Source organism: Tupaia chinensis, unplaced genomic scaffold (assembly GCF_000334495.1).
Source record: "Tupaia chinensis unplaced genomic scaffold, TupChi_1.0 Scaffold146687_1, whole genome shotgun sequence".
Taxonomy (NCBI): Eukaryota; Metazoa; Chordata; class Mammalia; order Scandentia; family Tupaiidae; genus Tupaia; species Tupaia belangeri.
This window is the reverse complement of record NW_006206544.1, coordinates 2,726,320-2,737,544: the sequence shown is the minus strand read 5'-3', so window position 1 is coordinate 2,737,544 and position 11,225 is coordinate 2,726,320.

Genomic DNA, 11,225 nt, shown 5'->3' with positions numbered 1-11,225 from the left:
CTGTTATCATTGAGCTAGGCTCTTTCCCTGAGGCCACTGTTAGTCCTAGAAGGATGTGGTTCTTGGTGTCACAGCAGTGCCAATCTAGAACCAGAATACACCCCTCAATAACAGTTCAGGCAATAGACAGCAATGATGAAGTAGTATTTTGATGGATGGAAAATTCCAGAAACTATGTTATAATTCTTCTTATTCTATTCCAAATGAAGAATGGGAAAAGTTCAAATATCAAATAGACCATGAAGGTGGAGATGATGGGTATGTGGGGGAATATTTTTGTGTCTTATGTAGGGCAGAGGAGAAGGACTAGGTACATAGAACAGAGACAGTGTAAGACCATCACAATTATTCACCATTTTTCCAGGACAGTACAGGTGCAGTAATCATTGTATCACAGAAATGACAGATATTCTCACAGCATTAGGAAGCAGTACATTCTGCATCTTAGACTTACTATTCAAAAGTAAGATTCTTTTGGAAATAATTTTAATAAGGAGAGAAATCTGTTAATGTACCAGAATACTTTGAGATTTTTTATTTTCATTTAGCTATTACATTTAGTTGTTGGTAGCTATACAACTATAGCATAAATGTCAAATAGGTTTTAAATGAATAGTTTCGTAGTGTGATTTGCTTTTTAAATGTTTTGAGATGTTTTTTCTTCTTGGCATTTATATGTCAAATCATGATTTTTCAGTCTTGAATTTCAATCTACAAAACAGTTTGCGTGAGTGTATAAAATAAGCTTTTTAATTGAGAAAACATTGCACTTCACTCAAAAAATGATAAGCTAAAGAAAGAGATATTACAAAATTTTAAGTTTCTGAAACTGTTCAGTACCTGGTAGTAAGTTGAGTTTGATTGCAGCCTAACAATAGAACCAATGTATCCTTAATATTTCTATTGCCCAAGTTACAAATTTGTGGCTATAAAAATCTTTTGAGTTCTGAGTTCTGTTTTATTCTGGTAAATAATAATGTACATTAAGTAAGACAATCCAATCCTCAAAATCAATGAAAAAGATTTTAATTCCCATCTAAGCACAAAGAAACTTTTCCACATATTTTATTTGTGGAAATTACCTTTCAAGATTGAGCAACATTCCATATTATCTGAAAACTTATACACATGCCAGCTATAGCTAGAACCAAATTTTTTTTAAAGCTTTAAAAATAACTGAATTTTAAAACATTCAGTTCAAAGGATTTTAAATAAGACTTACTACCTTTATTTTATTAGCTTAAAATCAATACTTAATCTCATCCAATTAAATTTCAAACTTAAAAACACATACATTGCTGAAATATATTTGTGAATACTATGTCCTTAATTCAAATACAACTTATATCTTAAATATACTTTTTACGAAGTTGACAACTTATATTACAATAGTAAAATAAGTTTATAATGTGAAAGTAGTGCCTATTTGTAAACTCGAATAAAACATGTGCTCTTGTGAAATACTGGTCCTAAAAATATTTTTGTAAAAATTGGCTAATTTAATTGGAATATTGATATTCCTGACAATTTTGCTTTTTAAATTTACATTCACTATATAAGTGAGAACAAATTGTTTCAGTCTACTTTTGTCTCTGTGAGTAAATGTGACCAACTTCAAGAACTGTTTCAAATCCCATGATAAAGTTACTTATTTAAAATAGTTTCTATATATCTACCTTACATTTTCCATTATTATTTGAACTCCAAGAATGATTGACTGAATGAGTAATTTTATGTCTAGTATGCTGTCAGAAGCAGACCTGAGAAAAAGATCTTTTTCTTTGTAATAGGAATATATTATGATAAGACTTACAAATATCCTAGATTATATTGCATGTAACTACTGAGGAAGTAAAGTTATAGAATGATGACGTTGTGGATCCATTTTCATGCAGTTTGTTTTCATAACCGTTATTTAAATATGCTTTGATAGTGTTTACAAAGACAAAGCAAATTAGAGAATTGAGGAAGTTGTGAGGAGCCTCACATTTCAGTTTTTTCCCCTTTAATTATATGACACTTAAGGGGAGAGAGTATACTCTTTGATGGAAAGAACTTTGGAGTAAAAATGAAAAGTGATTTTGAGTACAGGTTCATTGTAATCTGTGGAGTGAACCAGACACACAGCTTCCCTTGTCCCCAGTTGTCTTATCCACCGGAAGGGCCGAATTTAGAGTCTCCTGAGGACTGGCTGCCTCTTTAGAATTTAATTTCAAAGAAAGCCTCTGGCCTCTCCACTCCCCCATCTGAATTCTACTCATAATTATATGTATAGATAGTGTACAACTCGATGCCACAACTAAGAATGAAGCTTTTTAAAAGACCTAAGTTTTTCAAAGGAATCCACCAACATGTTTATTCTTGCTATCAAACAAAAAGTTGCTTTTTAGGATTTTTATGTAAATTTTTAAACCATGAAACACATAGAAACATTTGTTACTTTTTCACCCTTCTCCATTAATGCAAAGTGTTCCTAGAAAAGAAAAGCCCCCAAATAATGATGTACAGATTTATTCTGATGTGTTGTTGTGGGAATGCCTGGATGTGTTCATCTGTATAATAAATTTGAAGCTCCTCAAACCATAGATCCATCCTCAAAAACATTTCAGCATAATGAGACCAAACCACAAACAACTCTATTCAAAGTCAATATATATGATTGCAGGGATAATCAAGAATAAACACTTGGCCTTTTAACATGTTTATTCTGTGTGTAAATGTTTATGCTATTAAATATAATTACAATTTTTGGAGGAGCGGGGAAATTACTGTGTTTGTTTTCCCCCCATTTTGTTAAAAAGGACCAATATTTGTCTAGAATATTCAATTCTAGTCTAATGGTAAAGCCTTTTTCCCAGTCCAGTGCCTGGCATACAATGGAGGTGTAGAAATATTTACTGATTTAGTAAAAGCAGTGATATTCTTTCAGGACATAAGTTAATAAAGATTTTTACAATTTTCACCATAGCGTTCTTTTAAAGCAGCTATTACATAAAACAGCTATTGCACTGTACACATTTATTTCAGTGTTCATGTAAATCCTTACTCTGAGATTTGTTTAATAACATTGAAGTTATTCTTGATTAAGAAAAATTTATTTCCTCTGATTCTCAGACATAACTCTTAAATAAATAAGTAACTTTTGAGATTTAATATTAAATGTGTAAATACATATACGAGTTCTTAAATGTTAAACAGTCAACAGAAATGCACCTTATGCAATGTAATTGGTATGATAGATGTATTTTTAAGACTAAGGGTTTGTTCAAGAACTTAAAAAATTATTTACTGTGAACGTATGCTAAATTATAATTTGAAAGGTCTGACTTTCATGTATGTTCCAAGTAGAGTAAATATAAGGTTACCTTTTAACCGTAAAAGAATATAATCATTCTCTACAAATTTAAATTATCTGGTTTATCAGCTATTGCAGCATTCAGAAAATTTACATAATGCTCATTCACAGTTTAATGATGGGTATGAAACACTATGTCCATTTAAAACTTTGAGAATAGGTTAAATAAAAATTCTATTAATCTTTCAAAAGCAATTGTTTCATAGAGATATTTGGGGTTAGGAGTGTGAGATTTGGAAGCCATTTACTTTTACTTTATTAAACTATCTCACTTGCCTTTTTTGTGGTTGGGTGTGGTTATCCAAAAGACAGCTTCAAGATTGTTTAGTATTATTGAGAGTCAAAATAGGATTCTTTACCAGAAGCAAACAGGTTTTTGTTAGTTGTGAATGCTACATTTATTAAAAAATAGCAGCTAGGGTTAAACTTTTGAGATGGTTTCGCTTTTCAATGTGGAAGTTTGTGCAGGTAACACCTGCACTGGACCAGAGGCAAGGGACAACGATAGCAGGTAACAGTATTACAGTCGTGGACTGTACAGAGGGATGTGCAGTTTTGGGTGATGTAGTTAAGAAACTATAATGAAATACCTGGTGACTATTTTATTGGTAGAACTAATAGTTGGTACTAATACACTCTGAAAAATATTAATTTTAGGAAAGTTTAGAAGACATTGTGTTCTTTATTTAGTGCCCTCTTTCCAGTTGTGATGAGCAGTTGTCACTATTGATTTTATATAGTTTATCTATATTGAAGGAATTATTTAATAGTATAAATTACAAAAGTTCTTGCTTTACTTAGTCAAAAAGGTATGCTCTGGTATAGAACTGTGAATCAGTTCAAAATAGAAATAATGTCTGAGTAAAATAAGCCTTACTTATATGTACAAAAGCCAGAAAATCTGGATGTTTTTCAAGTCAAAGGAAAGAATATCAATCTAAAAAGACAGACTTGTAGAGATTAAGCCTAAGAGAGACATGGCTTAAAAGAGAGCCTTTTTATTCGCTTTTGTATTGGAAAGATAGATGTTATATTTGAATTCATACTTTAGAAATAAAGTAACTGAGGAAAATTTGTTTAAGATTATATGTAGTATTTCCTGATATAAAATGCAGATACATATACCTAAGAGTTTAGTTCATTTTTATTTTTTCTATTCACTACTTCTGACTTAAATTTTAGGGAGAAGGGCTGTTTTAAAATTAACCTTGGTAAAGATCTAGAGGATTGACATGTGTGTCCTCTGGATTGGGCTTTTATTTCCAAAGACATAGCATTTCCACGTGATCATTTGTTTTCTTTGATATAATTATTTTCCAGTCCATTATTTATATGGAGGAAAAAACAGTTAGTCTAATGTAAGCCCATACTAAATTCATATGATATTTAGTAGTTAAGGAAAATTTAAACGTTCTTCAGAATATAATATACCTTCTGTGTTTTACATATAAAGTTCTCTCACAACACAGAGAATCTGAATAATTTCTCAATGGACATCAGATACTATTTGGGACTCATCTTCTAAGTTCTCATTGGATGCTTTCCTTTAAATATGTCAAATTTAAACTTCGGTGTTAAATTTTTTCTTACAAATTTACTACTCCTAATGTCTGACAATAATTGCTTTTTTAAGGTTTATTTATTATTTCTTCCATCAGAAAGAGAGCTACAGAGACAGAGAAAAAGAGACAGCAACTCCCACAGGTACTGTTGCCAGGATCTACCCCTCTAGTGTCAGCCCCTGGATCATAGGCTTGTGTGCATCTAGTGTACTCAGGGAAGTCTCTGACCCTGAACCTAAAACCTTGCCATGTGTGGGACCACTAGATGGCATAGTGATTAATGTACTGGCCTCCCACATGGCTGACCACAGTTCAAGTCCTGGACCTGGAGACTTGAAAAGCACGCTGGGCACATGTGCCCAAAATCCCAGGAGGAAAATGAAGGAGAAGAGATTGAGGCATGATCATTCACTCTGGGGGGTGATTTCTCACTTTCCTTCTCACTGTCTTTCTCTCTGTGTCTCTCCAGCGAGCACTTGTGCCCTATGACAAAAACCATAAAAAAAAAAAAAGCTAACAATAATACCTTGTAGGTTAGCTTTATACAGTGTGTCACACTTTACCCCTGTATTACTGCATGGCCACATCTGATAATGATTTTATATTTTTCAAGCTATCCAATGATTTTTTCTTTTTACCTATTTGATCTAATTTAAACTTTTTACACTTGCAAATGGTATATAAACATGTGAATGTACCAATCTATTCCACAACCATTTAGTGTGCTTTTAGTTAGGGGTATTCAAAAATTAAAAATATTTTATAAGCTAAATTAATATTGATGTAAAAACAAATATAAATCATAATTAAGGGAATAATGACCTTTTAGTTGCAAACATTCAGTAAAATGAGGAAAATTTTAATTATAATTACATTAACTCAATTTAATAAGTTTCCAAATGCAAATATTGGCTAAAAGATTGGATTCACAAATATTTGTCATGCAGTATATGAAATGAAAAGTTAAAATAAAATTACTAAATAACGCTGACCTAATAATGTTCTCACATCAAAGAATAGAAATAAAGTAACATTTAAATATATAATTTAAAATTATGTTTAATCTATCTCAATTTTTTCTATTTTAAACATTCAAAGTTTTCTAGTTGAATAGATACAGGCATACCAGCTCCTGGATTAGAGCAGAATCAAGGTTAAATTCTCAATTCTGGGGACCAGCATTTAGTGTAATGGCTATGTCACTGAACTTCCATGTAATCAACCATGGTTTGAATCCCAGACCTGGTGGCTTAAACTCATGCCGGGCACGTGTGCATGCGTGCCCAAGATCCCAAGAGGAGAAAGGAGGAGAAGGGATTGCAGTGTGGCATCCCCCATGGAGAGTGATTTCTCACTTTCTGTCTCTCTGTTTCTCTCTGTCTTTCTGGCGAGCACAGGGGCCCTATAGCAAAAACCTCTCAAAATAAAAAAAATGCTCAAATTTGCAAAACTTGTCCCTACCGTTTTGTGCTGTTTATGAAAATTGTAGGGTGACCTGTCACTGACATGACTGGATTGCCTGTAATGCTAACCATTTAGGGATCTGAGAGGGTGATTTCTTACTCTGTGGTCACTCAACTTTTTAAAGACGCATGTTCCTTATACTCGAAAGACTACTGCTCCCTAATCAGATCTGTGTCATAACAGTGAGTTTACTAGAAAAAAAAAATGCAGTAAGTAAATATCTTTGTTTTAAAATTCCCTAAGATAGAAGGATCAAATCCTTTTAACTATTTTGTCCCCATCAAAAGATTTTCCTTTTTCATTAACCATAAACTATAACTAAATAATTATGCCCATTATTTTCCTTGTTTAAAAAACAAATTATAGCTACAACTCTAAGACAAATATGAACAAAAAGATACATACATAGGTAGGCAGACAGATAAATGCTATTTTCTTCTGATGTATTTGGGTGCTTAGTTAAGATCATATGGTGACAAAATTGGCTCCGAGAAGCCACACCTAAAATAATCCACATTTTGTCCCAGGAAAGCTGGTTTATGGATTCACATAATTTGGTCAAGAACAGAATGCTTTAAAATAAGTAAAGAATAAAATTTTAATCCTCAAACCAGCTAATTAAGCTTCTAGTATACAACATACAGTTTTACGTTAACAGTAATTAATACAGCCAGCTTGGAACCTCAGGAAGCTAAAGCCAGCAAGTGCTTTTTGGTTCACTCAAGAGGATGTAGTTTGATTGCTGGCGCCAGTAAACAGGTTGGGAATTGTCAACATTGTAATTAGCAGCAAGTTTCTGGATTCTCAGCCTGCCAGACTAGTGGGCTGATGCTTGGAGCAGTTGCCCCAGGGGGGAGAGGAAAAAACAAAGGAAGGGAATTGGAGCAACCTTGCTATGCTCTGCCAGCATATGCCACTGGACCAATGTTGTTCTTGGCAAAGGTCTATTTTAAGACATCTAGCAGTGGTTTCCACAAAATATGAAACTCACCATAGCAACTAAAATGGCAAGCGACTCTAGGAACCCTTCCTTGATTGGATATCAGATCAAATTGTGTTGAGAGCCACATTGCCTTGTGTGCAGTATGCTCTGTACTGTGCACGATGTGGTTATTAACAGTATGATTAAAAGGGTTAAAATCTGTTTTGGCAGCCATCCTGAAATACTCTGCCGAAAAGCCTCAAAGAATAAGGTTATGCAAACCTTATTAACCCTTCCTGTAGTACAAATAGAAAGGAAATGTCAACCTTAATACCACTGAAAATCCAATCTTCGGTACTTAAATGATAATTTAAATGTAGTTTTCTTAATTCAAAGCCATGTGATCGTTGTGGGAAAAGGTTGTCACAGATCTAAACTCCAAGCAGTATTTGCAATACTTCTAAGACCTGGGTTACATTAATAAAGTTTATAGGTAATTTATAACCTAGTTGAACAAAAATTAGATTTGCCTTTGGAACTTAATTAAAGAAAACACATTCACATATATGTAAAATCTCGCTAACCTTATAGTAGAGTATGAACTAAAATAACTACTATACCAGTAGACTTCAAAACATTTGTGGAAAAATGAAATTAAAGTACAAATTTATTTTAGTGCAAAAAATCTCTGAAACCCACATGTCAGTTTTCATATTACAGCATGAACTTTTTTAAGACTCTCCTATACATTCTAAGATGTTGCTGGTCAGTACTAACCCATCCACCTATTGGCAAAAACAGAATAACAAACTTTCACTTTTTTTTTTTTTAAAGCAGCTCTGTGGTAAATTAATTTTACCTTCCAGTCCATAAAAGGTCAAGGTTTCTGAGCAATGCTAAAATGCATGTATTAATTTCTCCCCTCAAAATGCTTGGAGTCATGTCAGGGGTGTTCTTATGGTCACTATCTTTGTCAAATAGGAGAAAGAGCCTTTAACGAGATAAAAGGATGCAGAAAGGCAAAGAAAATAGCTCTCTTTACTGTAAAAAAGAAAAATTCTTAAATGGATCAATATACTATATTAAGCAACAGTCTGGGTAATTTCTGCAGGTGGATTATTGAAAGTGCACACACAAAAAATGACTGTGTGGATCTGGCACCCAGGTGTCCAGCGTAGCATTTAGTGGGCTCTTTTGTGGGGAAACGGATTACTCATATTTGTTGGAAAGAGTACAGTTCTCTAATCCTCCTCCACAGCAGAATCCGTGTTGGAGTGAACGAGCAACACGATTCTTATCCACTTTCCTCTAGACTCTGAGGAATTCTTCACAATTATTTATTATTTTCAGTGGAATTAGATGCCTACAGGTGGCCCCATAATGTGCCTCCAGGCATACAACCTGCTGTAAATTTTTAAATTACATTAACTCAGCAGTATGTTGTTTTATAACGACAGTTCATTCAGTTTATGAGGAACGGGAGAAGGAAGTAGAAAGGCAGTCTTTCGTGCTCGGCATCATTACAGCCCCCCATCCTAATTTTTCTTTGAAGTTACTGAATACTTGGCAGAAGCAGCCTTACTAGTGTGGTGGTGTGGGCTGCCTTTCCAGAGACAGTCAGTTGGGAGGTCACAACCACCTGGCCTTTGTGTTGTGTCTCAGGGACTGGTGTGTTTACTGGATGTCAATATGAAAAACAGGTGCATGGGCCAGACGGTGCTGCAGGGGTACCACAGGATGCTCTGTGACGCTGACCCACGTGAGAATGTTCCAGTTTTCTGTCCAGAGACATCTGTGCTTATGCCAGGCATAAGCTTGCCTGTGAGCTGGGTCTGGGTGAGGTGAATCACAGCCTCTACTGTGAGATGTTCTCTCTGCTCTCTTTTGTTATCTCTGACGTTCTCTGTCTCTTGTGGAAGAAAAAATAAACAAACCAAAAAAATTGATGCAGAGCAGGAATTTTCCTTTGGTCATCCCCTTTTCTTGTTCTACTTCTTTCCTTCCTTTTTAATTGTTTTTTCTTTTTACAAAAAGCCTTTAAATGACTTCTGTATTTTCTCTTTAGTGTTTTTTCATACTGAGTTAGAAAAAATTAGTTTGGCTTTATCAAAACATTTGGGTTTATGGTGTTATTACAGTTTCTCCCCTGTTACACATCCTACATGCTGTAATTGTTTTTCCTGGGTGTTCAGGTTACCAGTCAGTGAAGGGAGTGAACCCTTGCATAACTTTTTGGTCACTGGGTTTCATGTTCATTTTTTTCTTTGTAATGAGATTCAGCTGTCACTGGGTGGATGCTGTTAATCTTCCTTTTATGTTTTGGAGTAAAATTCTCAGTTTGAGCTGATGCAAAAACAAAGGTAATATCTGAGTTAGTGTACTTTAGGAACAGAAAATAGATTAACATTTTAAGGGCAGTACACAGTCCTATTTAAACCTCAAAAGTCCTCAAACTAGGTTATAAAGCTGCTTCTCACAGCTATAACCAGAACCAAATCTGTCTCTCACCATTCTAAGTCTTATTAAACCTGTAGCTTATATTACAAGTAAACATGATGATATGCATGTTTTTAAAAAATTTTATGTGTATAAAGCCGTATCTACCTTATTAAAAAATACACAAGAAAACATTTTTTAAAATGTAGAAACAATTTTATTAAAATTTCTGTAGCACAGACAGGGGTAAATTAGTAACATAAGGCCAATTTAACACTAAGTTATCTGCCTGAGCGCAAGGACACTTAGACTAACCCATGTTTCATCTTACAGCAACTGATATGCTGAGATAAAGCAGGTTGTCTATTCAAAAGAGTTAGAATGTCTTTCAGAATAAACGGGGAAATACCATTGGACTTTTCGTGAGGCATATATTCGGGTCTATCAACATAAGTACCTACTGTGTACCTGGCATTCTTCTGTTAGGTCGTGGGAAAGTCATGATGTGTTTTCCTATTTTTTTATACAAAAATGTGTCAAACCCAATGACTCAGTAACTGCTGGGGTTACCACGGAATAATGAACAGACTGCCCCTGAAGCATTATGGCCTACAGGGCTTCTTGTAATCCGACCCATCATAAGCTCTGGGGGATTCCAAAGAATGGGAAGCAACATACTCCTTTCAAGGAACTTTCCAGCTTATGATTAATATAAAAATATTAACTTGTATGAAAGTAATTGTTTTTACGACGTTACCGTTGTCTTTATTCACCAGAAGTCCCATATCATAGATATAGTAATAAAAGTCCTTTCTAGAAATGGTTTTGCCTTTCTTTTTTCTCCTTAGAGTACAGACGGTCTTTCAGATCAGGAAAGACCAAGGGGTCATCCGGCAGGAAAAGGATAAAGTACTCTTTTTTTTTTAACCTCAGAACACTAGTTATTCTATGATCAGTTCTAAGTTGGTATAACACACTAAATAATTAGGCATGATCATAGATGTCCCAGGAAAAATTATTTGTGTATACATCATTATTAGAAAATACATTTTGGTTATTGCAAAATGATAGTCCATAAATGTAATTCCTAAATTTATTAATAATATTTCAGAGTCATAAAATATATTTTGAGAACATAATGATAAGCTTTATGGAGGAAAATGCTGGCTTAGCTGCAGTGGTGCACATTGCTAACATGCTGCTATTCTGAGGCCCCGTCCACAGGGAGACTCGGGTTCAGTTCCAGCCCAATCTAAACAGGCCAGGCATGGTGGCAAGTGCCTGTAGTCTAAGTAGGAGGCTGGGACAGGACAACTGTGATATGGAGACCCTGTCAAAAATCTCTCTCTCTTTCATAAAATTGTAATAATAAAGCAAGTAATTTTATAAAAAAAGAAAATGCTAGAAGCGCCAGGCAGAAAATTTCTCAAAATGGGGTCCCTGATCAGTAGTCAGGGCATCTTGTAAAATATGGTAACGGGCCAGC